Source organism: Alligator sinensis, unplaced genomic scaffold (genome assembly GCF_000455745.1).
Source record: "Alligator sinensis unplaced genomic scaffold, ASM45574v1 scaffold322_1, whole genome shotgun sequence".
NCBI classification, from domain to species: domain Eukaryota; kingdom Metazoa; phylum Chordata; order Crocodylia; family Alligatoridae; genus Alligator; species Alligator sinensis.
Window position 1 is genome coordinate 2,110,930 of NW_005842154.1, and position 13,384 is coordinate 2,124,313.

Here is a 13,384-nt window from a genome sequence, read left to right on the forward strand (position 1 = left end):
GGGGGGGGGTGCTGCCACGGAGGGAAGCACCAGCACCCCCCTGTAGCCCAGAGACTGCTCTGCCCACCGGCAGCTTGCCCTCCCCTCCCCGCTGCCGGAGAAGCAGGTAAATTCAGGTGTGTACATGGCATGGGGGTTTCAAGGGCCCTAAATTGAAGCGGTGTTTTTAAAAACCCACTGCTTCAGTTTAGGGCCCCCATTTTGTTTGCACATGCGCATGCCCAAAGACAATGCTTAACATGCTTGGTACTTTGCAAATTGAGTATATTAAATGACCTCCTGAGGTCCCCTCCAGACATTCTTTTCTATGATTGAATTGTCTCAGCTTTGGCTAGGCTTGAGGGACAGTTCCTAAGGATAGCACTCTAGCTGTCTTGGCTTTAAAATCCTGCCCTCTCCAGAGAAAGTGGAGAAGACTGGTCCTCATAAACCTCCAATCACTCAATCATTCTAGAATGCTCCCATGCACATGGGAGCCATGCTTGATATTGGTATATTTCATTTCCTCAGTAGCTTCTTCCAGATAAGGTGGGGCTCCTTATTAGTCATTAAGGGTTGGGGTTGTGCATATAATTCATCATCTGGAACAGAAATGATAGTGTGTTGACAGTATCCCCAAATGGCCACAATTATTCACGTTCTTAAAGTTAAGCATTTGGTTTAGAGCTTTACTGAGCTGGGGCCTCTATCAGGAAAATCTGAGTGGGAGGTTTTCAGCAGTGGAATAGTTTCCCAGGGATGTGAGGGAAACTTCAGAGCTTGGAACTTTTAAACAAGACAGGACAAAATGTGTGGATATAAAAGTTCTGTCTTGACAAGGTGACAGCCTAGATCAGTGGTTTTCAGCCTTTGATCCCTCTTTGAATATGGGATGCTGTTCCAAGAAGAAGGATTGCTAGCAAGAGACGGGATCCACCTGAGGAGGAGACAGAAGAACATCTCTGCAGATAGGCCAACCTAGATAGGAGAGCTTTAAATTAGGTTCACTGGGGGATGGAGACCAAAGCCCTGAGGTAAGTGAGGAAGTGGGGGACTGGAGAAAGTGCAAGCAATAGGGGGCAACAAGGGAGGCATTCTCATTTTTCCTGAAAAAGTAGGGCAATTGGCTAGTTACGTCAGGTGACTGCACAAATGCATGGAGTCTGGGAAACAACCAGAAGGAATTGGAAGTCCTTGCACAATCACAGAACTATGACGTGTTTGGAATAACAGAGACTTGGTGGGATAGCTCGCGTGACTAGAGCACAGTCTAGGTACAATAGGTACAAGCTGTTCAGGAAGCACAGGCAGGAGAGAAGAGGTGGAGTTATTGAGACAGGGGACATGATCTCAAGTCTGTATCTCATGTCGGCCCACCCACCTGTCTCTACGGGGCAATCTGCCTGGTCTTGCTTGCCACTACTTTGCTGCTCCTACAAATGGATGGTAAATACAGGAGACTGCCCATTATATGCCCTGATGTCAGGGGGTGCTATCTGCAGCTCCAAGCCTTCCCTACATCACAGCCCATGCCTCGCAGATGGCATTCAGGTTAATATTACTCCTGGTCTGAGACCAGAGCAAACTGAGTCCAAAGTTGGGCTCCACACACACACACACACACACACACACACACACACACACACACTCACACACACACACCTCCCCTCACACAGGAGCTCCCCCCCCCTCCCCTTTCACAAGAGGCCTCTTCCACTCTGCCCCTCTCTCAATGGGGCCTCTGGCATACAGCCCATTACTGAGCCACACTCCACTGCCCTTGCTTCTTCTTGGGCAGCCACTCTTGGGCCATCAGGCTTTGCTACTCTCATACTGGTCTCACCATGCAGTCCTTCAGTTTCCAGTAGTTCCCCAACTCTACATGGTCTGGCCTTGTGCCAAACCCTGGGCTAATTCTGCCCCAAGCCCCTCACCGGGCACAACTTCTCATGGGGCTGGCCCTTGCGCTGCCCCTCAAGCTTACTCCCATTCAGCCCTACTCGGTGCACCCCTTAGGCTGTCCTTCAGGCCTACTCGCACTTCAGCCCTACTCTGTGCGTGGCCTCCCAATGTTCTCCACACTACCCACTCTGGGGTCTCTGGGACCTGGTATCCCTGCTGGGCTCATGCACCTACACATGGGCATACCTGGCCCTCACAACTCTACACTACCCACTCTGGGGTCTCTAGGATCTCTCATCCCTGCTGGGCTCAGGCGCCTACACATGAGCATTCCTTGCCTCACTACTCCCCCAGCTGCCTCCAAAACCCACCTGAAGATGGGGGTGGGGTTAAGACGCCCCTCCTCACCTTTCACCAGGAAGGTAACTGGCCTGGCATTTCCGGGGGTTCCCCCGCCACCAGGGGACCCACCAGGCCACCCTTCCCTGGCAGGGTGCAGTTTTAGGTCATGTGCAGGACCAAGAGCCTCCAGCTCCTACCTGCAAGAAGTTCCATGCAGCAGTTCAGCCAGACAATGTTTCTGCCTGGGCTGCCAGAACTGGGGGCATGTCTACATGTTGCCCTGCGTCGCTGTAGTGAAGCACGATGTTGCCATACAGTGTGCTATAGCGACATAGCGATCACATGAGTCTACACATGATTGGCAGCTACTTTGCTGTAGCGGCATGCTCCCCTGTTTTAGTGTGCCGCTGTAGCAAAGTAACAGCAAAATCTAACTGTGAGCTGCATGCATGGTGTACAGTGATATGTAGTCGTGCACTTGGACTTCAAAAAGCAAACTTGGACTCACTCAGGGAACTCCCCTGGGAGGCCAGTCTGAGTGGGAGAGCTGGCTGTACTTTAAAGAAACTTTACTGGGGTGCAGGAGCAAACCATCCCAATGTGCAGGACGACTATCAGGTATGGTGGTTCCAAAGAGGGGTGGTTCCAATAGGATGGAGCTAGACTGTTCTCAGTGGTGGCTGATGACAGAACAAGGAGCAATGGTTTCAAGTTGTAGCAAAAGATGTTTAGGTTAGATATTAGGAAAAACTTTCACACTAGGAGAGTACTAAAACACTGGAACAGGTTACCCAGAGAGGTTATAGAATCTTCATCCTTGGAGGTTTTTAAGATCTGGCTAGACAAAGCTTGGTTTGGAATGATCTAGTTGGGGATGGTCCTGATTTGAGCAGGGGGTTGGACTAGATGACCTTCTCAGGTCCCTTCCAACCCTTATTTTCTATGATTCTATGATTTTATGATTCTAAGAACATAAGAATTGCCATTTACTAGGACAGACCATAGGTCCATCTTGCTCAGTATCCTGTGTCACACAGTGACAGAAAGTGGATGCTGAAAGGGAGAGTGAACTAGGTCTGACCATTTTTTTTTCCACTGTTCCCTTTTCACTTCCAGCCTACAGCATTTATGATCTAGGAGGTTCTGATTTAGAAGGTATATCCCTAATTTTCATGCTCAATAGTTATTAAGGCTTCTTTCCTCCAAGAATTTGTCCAATCACTTTTCTAATCTAGCTAAATTGTCAGCTTCCGCAGCATCTGGCAGCAGTGAGTCCCATGCTTTAATTACTTGCTGTGTGAAAAAGAACTTCCTTAATGTTAGTTTTAAACTTCCTTAATGTTAGTTTTAAACTTACTATCTACTGGGTGCATGCAATTAGGACATAGCAATAAACTCTGGCACAGTTAGTCCCAGGGTTTATTTCTCCCAGCTAAAGCATTTACATGTGCACCTGAGACCGCAGCACGTTGAGCCAGGGCAGAGCAGCCCTGGCTGGCAGGGGACTGGAGGAGTCAGTCTGCCCATCTAGGACTGCTCTGCCTTGTCTCAGTATGCTGCAGAGGGGCTGGCTGGGGCACAAGGGTGCTATAGTGTAGGGCTAGCTGGCAGGCAGCTCTCGTGCCCTGTCAGCCCCAAGTACTATCTACACATGCATTGGGATGTACGTGTAAATACTCTCATGTAGGGTAGTTCTTGTCCCAGGCAGTACTGTCCTACAGTGGAGTTAATTAATTTACTGTCCTAATGCAGGCACACATGTAGACAGTGATGCTTTACTATGGAGCTAATTAGTCAGCTCTGCAGTAAAGTGTATATGTAGATGCATCCGATTTTTCCATTTTGTGACCCCTAGTCCTTGTATTGTAAGAGATAGTTACTAATAAATCCCTATTTACTTTCTTTTCATCATTTAGTATTAAACCCTTTTCATGCCCGCCCTCAAGCATCTCTTTCCCATACTGAATAGACCTAGCTTCTTTAGTCTCTCTTTACAGGGTAGCCCACCCATATTGCTAATCATTCTTGTTGCCCTTCTCTGGACCTTCTCTAGGTGTGGAGACCAGGATTGAACACAATATTCGAGGTGTAGATGCACCATGGATTGATAAAGGGGCCTAATCATACTTTCCATTTTGTTTACAATTCCCTTTTTAATAATCCCTAACGTTTTGTTTACCTTTTTGACAGCCGCTGAGCACTGAGCTGATGTTTTTAATGAGCTGTCAACAATGACTCCCAGATTTTTTTCCTTTGTGGTAACAGCTGATGTAGACCTGATCATAGTGTAGGTATAGTTTGGGTTATTTAGCCCAGGCACATCACTTCGTACTTATCTACACTGAATTTCATCTGCATTTATTTGCCCACTTGTTCAATAGTGCCAACTCCTTCTGTAATTCCTCACAGTCTGCCTCGGTCTTTACCACTTCAAAAAAATTTGTGTCATTGGCAAATTTGACCAGCTTGCTACTCGTCCCCTTCTCCAGATCATTTATGAATATGTCAAACAGCACTGATGCCACCAGATATCCCTCAGGGACCCCACTGTTTACTTCTTTCCATCCTGAAAACTGACCATTTGTACACACACTTTGCTTTCTGTGTTGGGAGTCAATTTCTAATCCATGCATGGATGTTTCCTGTAATTCCAAGACTACCTAATTTAGTTAAGAGCCTCTGATGAGCCTCTGTCCAAAGCTTTTAGAAGTCCAAATAGACTATGCCAACTCAATTGCCCTGATCTATCTGCTTAATGACACTCTTAAAGAACTTTAGGAAGTTGGTGAGACATGATTTCCCTTTGACAAAACCATATTGATTCCTCTCCAGGAAGTCATGTTCATCCATGTACTGAACAATTCTTTTTTAATATTGTTTCCAGGAACAGGAGTTACTGGCCTGTAGTTCCCTGTGTCCTCTCTAGAGCTTTTTTTTAAAATACGGGAGTCTAATTGGTAACCCTCCAGTCCTCTGCAACCAGGGCTGTTTTAGTGATACTACATATTACAGTAAGAAGTTCAGCAATTTCCAAACTGAGCTCCTTCAGGACCCTGGGATGAATTCCATCAGGTCCTTGTGATTTGCTGCTGTTTAGTTTATCAATTTCCTCTATGACCTCATCTTTTGAAACCTCAATAAGACAAAAATCTTTTTAGGAGATTTTATTGCCTTAAATCTTCATACATTTAGCCCTAGTTGAAAAATGACTTGGTATCTGTACCTTCTAAACTCCATGCTAAGATGGGAAAGTTGTATGTACTGAATCAACAGGACTATTTCAGCAGCACCCCAGTGCTCAGTAGGTGTTTCCCAAAAGACTGTGAACCTTTCTGACCCTGCTATATTCATATCTGCTAATACTGTCAGTCAAGGTGTGCAGGTCAAAAGCCATAAATTAAAAAATGCTTGAAGGTCTCTACTTCTATATATAATGTATGTGCACATTATATATAGATGGTGTCATGTTACATTTTGTGATTTTCATTCTTTAAAACTTGATTTGAATCTTATTAATAGAGAAACTCCCTTGTGGAGAGAGAGCTGCAGAATGGTAATTTTGTATGCAGAACTTGTATTTAATTATTATCATAACAGTCCCTTAATGTTATTACAGATTAGCCCACAAGGACATGTATGGAAATTTTAGAGTATTCAATTACTGCATAAGCCCTGGAATGTCACTGTAAAAATGCACAAAAGGTTTCGTTTGCATTTGGATCTAAATATGCAGCACATATAAGCTGGATATTACGTGGGCTATATAACCTTAGTGATAATAGCATCATTTACTATTACAGCTTTTGAGCTGGGAATACATGTTAAGGACAAGATGACTTTTTCTCTTATTAAGTGACCAATGGGCTTTTTCTGCATTATGGAAAAGATCCCTCACTGAATCTTAAACTACAGATTGTTTTCACATCTTCCAATTCAGTATTTTTGTCAGTGAAATTTGCTTGTGGGTTATTACTTGAAAGTGAATCAAGTTTTGTGATCACACATTCAAGGAGGGCTAATCTCAAAAACTGTGTCTAGGATACTTTGCTCCAATTCTCTTTAACATACATGGGTTTTACTTACCATTAGAGGTGAGCTATATAGTTTGCAATTTGAGTAGGTTCATATTGCTCAGTCAGGCTGCTTAAAGCACTTCAGCAATATACAAGAGGAGGAGAAATTAAAACTAAAAGTGAAAGACTTTCTGACACTAGGGGCCCCTCTACATGTTACATATTTTATGCAATTACCTGGTTAATTGCTCAATTAATTTAGACTGGCTACACATACAAATGAACTATGGCACCCTAGAAAAGTCCAACCAGCTTTAATGTTATTGCTAGAAAATATGTAATAACTTTTAAAATTGGTTTCTAGCCAGCTTTTATTTGCACATCTAGCCTGTGCCCCTGCAGCTGGGATCCCTATCAGCTAATTAGAGCTTCTAGCTGTGGGGGCCCTGTACACCCCTGAGCCTGGGAGCTCCCAGTTGATGCTGACTCCCAGCTGCCGGAGCACATGCCCTCATGGTTGGGAGCTTCTTGAGCTGATAGGGCTCCCAGCCATGGGGGTGCTTCATGCATCAATGCAGCTGGGAAACAGCTGCTCCCAGCCATGGGAACTTGCTTATTGCTGGCAATAAGGTATGATGGGATCTGATTTGCATTACTAGAATCATGCCTCCTGCCATGTGCGTGTGGAACAGCAGGGGGCGCAATTGTGAGGCTCATGCATTAGATCCTATCACCATTACCCGCACATGTAGAGGATCCTAGTATGCATGCACAAACATACATGGCTACCTACATGTGGCTGCAAACAAAAGCAAGTAAGAAAAAGTTATCAAACTCTGCTCCAGAATCCTGACTGGCTTTGCTTGAGCTGATCCCCGGTTGCAATTGTGAGGTGGGTGGTTTTCTTTAATCTTTCACTTTTTTCCCCATCTCTGCTGGCTGAACATTGATCTGACTTACCCTTTCAGACCCTCCTGGCCTGGCTGGGTCATTGGAGTTCACAGTGATTCTCAGTGGGAGGAATGTCTCTTCTTCAGCAATATATTGCTGCAAATTTGGATCCTGTATTTTGAACTTCTCAGGCAGTGCAACATTTGAAGGCCCTAATTAACTCACAGGCCATCTGCAGAGGAGTGCAGATATGCAGTATGTGGTGCTGCAGACCCATCTGCAGCACCATACATTGCACATGCAGGCATTCCCTGCACTGCTACCTTGCAGCGCAGGGTTCTTTTTTTTTTTTTACCCCAGGAGATCCTGGGCTGAAAAGCCAGCTCTGGCTGCCAGCCAGGCTCCCAGCTGCAGGAGTGACGTGGCTGCAGTTTGAGGCCCCCAGGTAAGACTGCTGGGGCTAGCACAGTTGCTGGTGCCAGCCTCCCCTACCCCACCTGGGATAATCTGCCGTGTGGCATGGACATTGTGTGGGGACAAGTAGCAACAGCACAAGGTGTGCCAGGGCTACTTGTTCTTGGGAAAACAAATGTCCATGCTCCCAATGATTGATGGCTTCTCTGTTCAATTAGCAAATCCCCTTCTCAGGATAAGTAGGAGTGGAGAGAGTTAGTATGAGCATTTGTTTTGGTTTCCGTCTTTCTTGGGATCAATCAAGATAGGCAAGAATGTCAGGAGGGGCATTTAAGGAAAAGGTTGGAATCTGGGAGCAAACACTTTCTGCGTGGTCTGCACTGAGCTTGCATTTCAGCATTTCTGGTCGCCTCTTTGCAGGGGTGGGATAGCCCACCCACTACCTCTTTGCTGAGTAGTGTTATCCTGTTTCTCATGTTCCCTGCTTCCTTACTGAAGAGAGGGACCCTTGCCATTGGAGTAAGGACAGCCTTGTCCTTTGTGGCCAAGATCCTTGTCACCACTTAACAGTTAGACCAAGAAATTAGAGCTAAGGAAAATGGCCAAGTCTAATTTTGGAAACGGGAACAACTGTAGGCACATTTACTAACTGGTGTATTCTGAAAGAAATGTGGACATTGAATTTAATAAAATCCCATAGGAGTAGTTACAATGGAGAGGACACGCATCTTATTTCTTCATGTTCAGGTATTTACACGACAGTAGAAGAAAGCTATGCCTGTTACTTTAATCTTTGCTGCCATAATTTATACCCATCTCGATGATGGATGAGATAGGGAGACATTTATTACACAAGTGTAAAAAATGTTGACTCTACATGAATTGATTATTTGGAATTTATTTTATTAAATATTCTAGGTGGTGTGTGATGTACTGAACTTAGGTTATTACAGCATCTTAATGATTCATGCATCTGTGGCAGTACTAGGGAAATCAAAGAGCTGGTTTACAGTTTCTGAAGGAGAATATGAATTATTATTACGTCTCAAATGAGTCTCCTGAGAATCTCTTCTGAAGAGAACATACATATCAATAATTCCTTTTCTATATTGGGATCCTAATGTATTCACTTATAGTAACAAAAATTCACAGCAAATAGTTGTGTTTTTGGCATTTTTTTCCAAACGCCATACACTCATGGAAGGTCTTTTATTTTTCAACAAATATGCAACATGCCTAATCCCATAATTACTGTAGTTTGTCTTCCACTTTACATTTTTTACAAAATAAAAGTGGTCTTAATGTTTGGGTGTATCAGGACTGAAGATCCTACAAAGATCAGAATGATTTATTTGTGTGTGTGTGTGTGTGTGTGTGTGATTTTTGAGTGAGAGTCTTAAAAAGATTTATCATTGTCTTCTTGGACAGAACCTGCGATAGTTATTAAAACCACTTAGGCTCCTTAGAGTAAAAGCCCCAGGAGGAATGTATGCAAACTCCTAGGAGGTTTTTAAATTTAGAAGATTATTATGAAGATGTGCTCCTGATGCAGATGCATAAACCACTTCTTCTTGGATAGCTATTCCACTTGATTATGTAAAACTTCACTGAATGTTTTGATTGAATTTTATAATGCACTTTGCTCAGAAATACATAAAGTTAAACATTGATACATGACAGAAATGTCACCTCATCCAGAACACTTTCCTCTGGGGTATTGGTTGGGTCATGGGCGACTGGTGCCACCCCAGTCAGGGGAGGCATATGCCCTCCCCCAGCGAACCTGTGGCCAATCTCGCCGACTGGGGGACCAACTGGAGGGGAGGATCCCCCCGCGACAAAACTCACATGACTGGGAAGTGGTGCGCTGCTCCCGGAAGCGCCCGCAGCACTCCTGGAAGTGGCTGTGGTGCTTCTGGATGCAGCCGTGGCGCTTCCGGAAGTGGCCATGGCACTAAATAGGGCACTCCCACTCCCCGGCCAGCGCTCGCAGGGGGGCACCGGTGCTCCCACCTGCCCCCCCGCCCATCACCTAAGCAGAGAGCACGGCTGGTCAGGGGGTGCACCAGTGCTCTCAGGGGGTGCATGTGCACCCTCATGCACCCCCTATGCATCGTCAGTGAGTTGGGTAATATTAGGAATGCTGATGGCATGTGGGCTTCTGTGTTTGTTGGAGAACTTGGTTGATTCTTCTGAGTGGAAAGGGAATTTAAGAACCCATAGGGCCCGGTTCAGATGCCCATGAACAAGGGTTACGTTGTCTAAGTCTGGGGCCGCCACTGGGATCACTTCTGTGAGTGTGATCAGAACCAGACTTAGTGCATGGAGCCTCATGCTTTTTAAGAAGGAAATGAAGGAGCCCACAGGCTCATTGTGTGTATGTTAACAATACAGTGCATGGGGATTTTATAGGCAGACAAGGTTCTTTGACTGAATCTGATCTCTTTTATTAGACCAACTTAAATAGCTAGAAAAAAAATTCTTAGCAAGTTTTTGGGTTTAAGAACCCTTTGTCAGGCTGAGTTGAGACTTACGTGACATCTTAAATCCTTAGTTTAGTTTACTTGATCGCATAGATCACTTTATGCCTGGCAACCAGTATATTGTTGGGTAATGTTCAGTGTGCTAAGAAATACACATTGGACAGAGACAATTCAGCAATAAGAAAGAAATCAGGAACCTCTACAAAATATTTTCACATAAGTCACGGCAATGAATTGGGGCATATCTCATCAACTTGCATTTTTTAGAAGGCTGATTATAAAGCTTGTGCTATCTATGTATACCAAAGGTACCTTCTATAGCAGCAGGTTACCAGAGCTGTAATTTCTGGAGCGAGGGAGGGAATAGATAACAGGCAGCATTGCATGCAAACAGATTAATATGTCAGTTTCTTAGACATTTTGGTCTAGGAGACATTTTTGCTCTGCAGTGTGGGCACAGCTGGTAATTAAAGAATTTCTCCTTGTAATAGAAATCAATGTCATGGGGGCACCTGTACTGAACTGTTCTCCTCTGTAACTGGAAGCCAAGTGGTCCCAAGACTGGCAAGAATTTAGATAGGAGACAAATTTGAAATTAAAAGAACCAGAAATACTAGCCAAGATGTCCGTGCCAAACACTTCATGAGGCTGCCTATACACGTGCTCATTCACGTTCTAATTAGAATGCTCCAGCGTTGCCTCACTGTCATGTGTATTAAGCCCCCATGCATTTTTAAATGGCCATGGGGATGCTTTACATAATTTGCGTTGAATGAGCGTTAGATAAAGCATCCCGTGGCCATATAAAAAATGTGCAGAGGCTCAATACACGTTACAGTGAGTCATTTTAATTAGAGTGGATGTCTGGGAACTGCTGTAATTAAAACACTCCACCCTCACCCTGGAGCCCGTGTATAGGCAGCCAGAATGAGTGGCAAGACTTCATTTAGGCTCAGCATTGCTGCTTATCTGAAGAATGGAAATAAAAGGAGAAAGAGGAGGTATCTCACAGTCTCAGACAGTATAATGCTGTTTTTATGTGCAGATGAAAAGAAAAATAAAGGCTGTGTATTATTTCTGGTAAGTGTGAAGCCTAGAATGGTTTTCTTAATGAATTTATCATGGCCCTGATGCAGCAAGGACTTAATCATATGTCTGCTTTGAAAAACAAGTGTAACTTATCTGTGTTCAGCGAAGTTCTAAAGTGCTTTCCTAAATGCTATTGACTTCATTAGGACTTAGCTACATACCTAACTTTAAATATGTGGTTAAATAAATTCCTGAATAAGGATGGGATAATTCACATATTTAAAGTATATACAAGTGTATGCTGGAGGTGTTACTGAATTGGAGCTTATTTTGTTGAGGAATTTATACCTAATTGCTTATTTTTTGCACATAAGCCACGGCAGTTGTAATAAACTTCTTCAAAATAGTTCCCCTAACAAATAGATAAATATTCATCAGAAAATTATGAAAAGTTAGGAGGCTGCAGTATAGAATTGACATCACATTTTCTTTACTCCCATATATTCTGGTAATATCCACTTTAGAATAACTGTTGGTTGCAAGATTAAAGTTTGTTTTCACTTCTAGTTAGTAACTTTATCTGTAATATCATGTTACTTAGAGACTTCCAAATGTTATTGCTTGGTAAATGCAGGAAGCCTTAGAACAAAGAAATGACATAAATTCATTAAGAAATAAAGAAATTGTTTCTTGTGCTTCCTTTTGCAAGTAGTATTTCCAATGACATATTCTGAATTATAATAAAAACAGAAATAAAAGAGAGCTCCAGAGTAGAAAAAAACAATTGTTACATTTGCTTTAACTGGGATAATATAGAGCAATGGTTTTTAAATTCAATGGTTGAATCCAGATGAGTGTGGATGTGTGGTATTTGGTGCCATAAACCCATCTGTGGTGCCACACACCACACATTCAGGCATTTCCTGCACTGCTACCTTGCAGCATAGGGGTATTTTTTTTTACCCTAGGAGATCCCAGGATCAAAAAAACCCATGCTGAAAAAAAGTGGAGTGGCACATGTGGTGGCAGTGTGTGCTGCCCAAAACCAGGGCCTGGTCTGCCAGAGCCATGCTCTGGCTGCTGGCTAGAATATAAAACATTTTTGGTGTTGTTTTTACATGACTAAGGGCCAACAGATAAAATAAATTCAGTAAATTGCACCCTGTTCTTTCTTTTAGTCACTTCATTCTAACAGGGTCTTTTTTGTACGATTTTAGTGGGTCTAGGAATTTCTGCTCTAGCTTAATCTATTTGTGATCTGGGAAAAAAATTGCAAATAAAACATTAAAAATTCTTTTCTTCAAAATCATTTGCTTAATTGTATTGCCAGTAAGTTAATCTTCACAAGGTTTTATGAAAGAAGGTCAAAAATATGTGATTTATATTGAAAAATGCAAAACTCTAGAACTCTTGGATACCTTTTATTAGACCAACTAGAAATAGCAAAAAAAGTTCCTTATTTTTTTGCAAGCGTTCAGGCGTGCACACCCTTCTTCAGGTTGAGGATAAATGAAAGATTGTAAAAATCTTCTTAGCTTAATAGATTCATAGACTGCAAGGCTGGAAGGGACCTGTGAAGATCATCGGGTCCAGTCCCCTGCACCAAGCAGGGAAGACAACTGGGGTCAGGTGACCCCAGCAAGGTGTCTGCCGAGTCTCCTCTTGAAGATTTTCAGGGTAGGCAATTGCACCACCTCTGAAGGGAGCTTATTCCACAGTCTGGCCACCCTAGTAGGGAAGTAGTTTTTCCTAATGTTGAGCCTGAAACAGTCTTCCAGGAGTTTGTGACCATTACTCCTAGTTTTCCCCAAGGGTGCCCTGGTGAACAGTTGCTCACCAAGCCCTTTATGTACACCTCTGATGTAGTGGTAAGCTGCTACTTACCCCTTTCAGCCTTCTGTTTTTCAGGCTGTTGAGTCCCAGATCCCTCAGCCTTTCCTCATATGGCTTGCTGCACAAGTCTCTCATCATACAGGCGGCCCTTCTCTGGACTCTCTCAAGCTTTACCACGTCTCTGTTAAAGTGCGGTGCAGGTCAGATTGGTGTTGCCAAGCCTGTAGGTGTGCAGGTGTAACACGCTGGCCTTTTAGGGTCGGGTCTCAGTGCCAGCCGGTCGCCTGTTCAGGGCTAAACCTCTGCCTCATTCGTCTGCTACGCCTTGATGAAAAATAATATGATTGCTGTTCTAAGGTGGGAGGCTGCCCATTGTTCACCCTCCTGATGGCAAGGGCCTTGCTACATACTCCGACCCCTCCTTACATGTGTCCCATGCCTTGCATTGATTCTCACATCTGGTATTTCTATATTATCACATCCAGTCTTCCTATATTA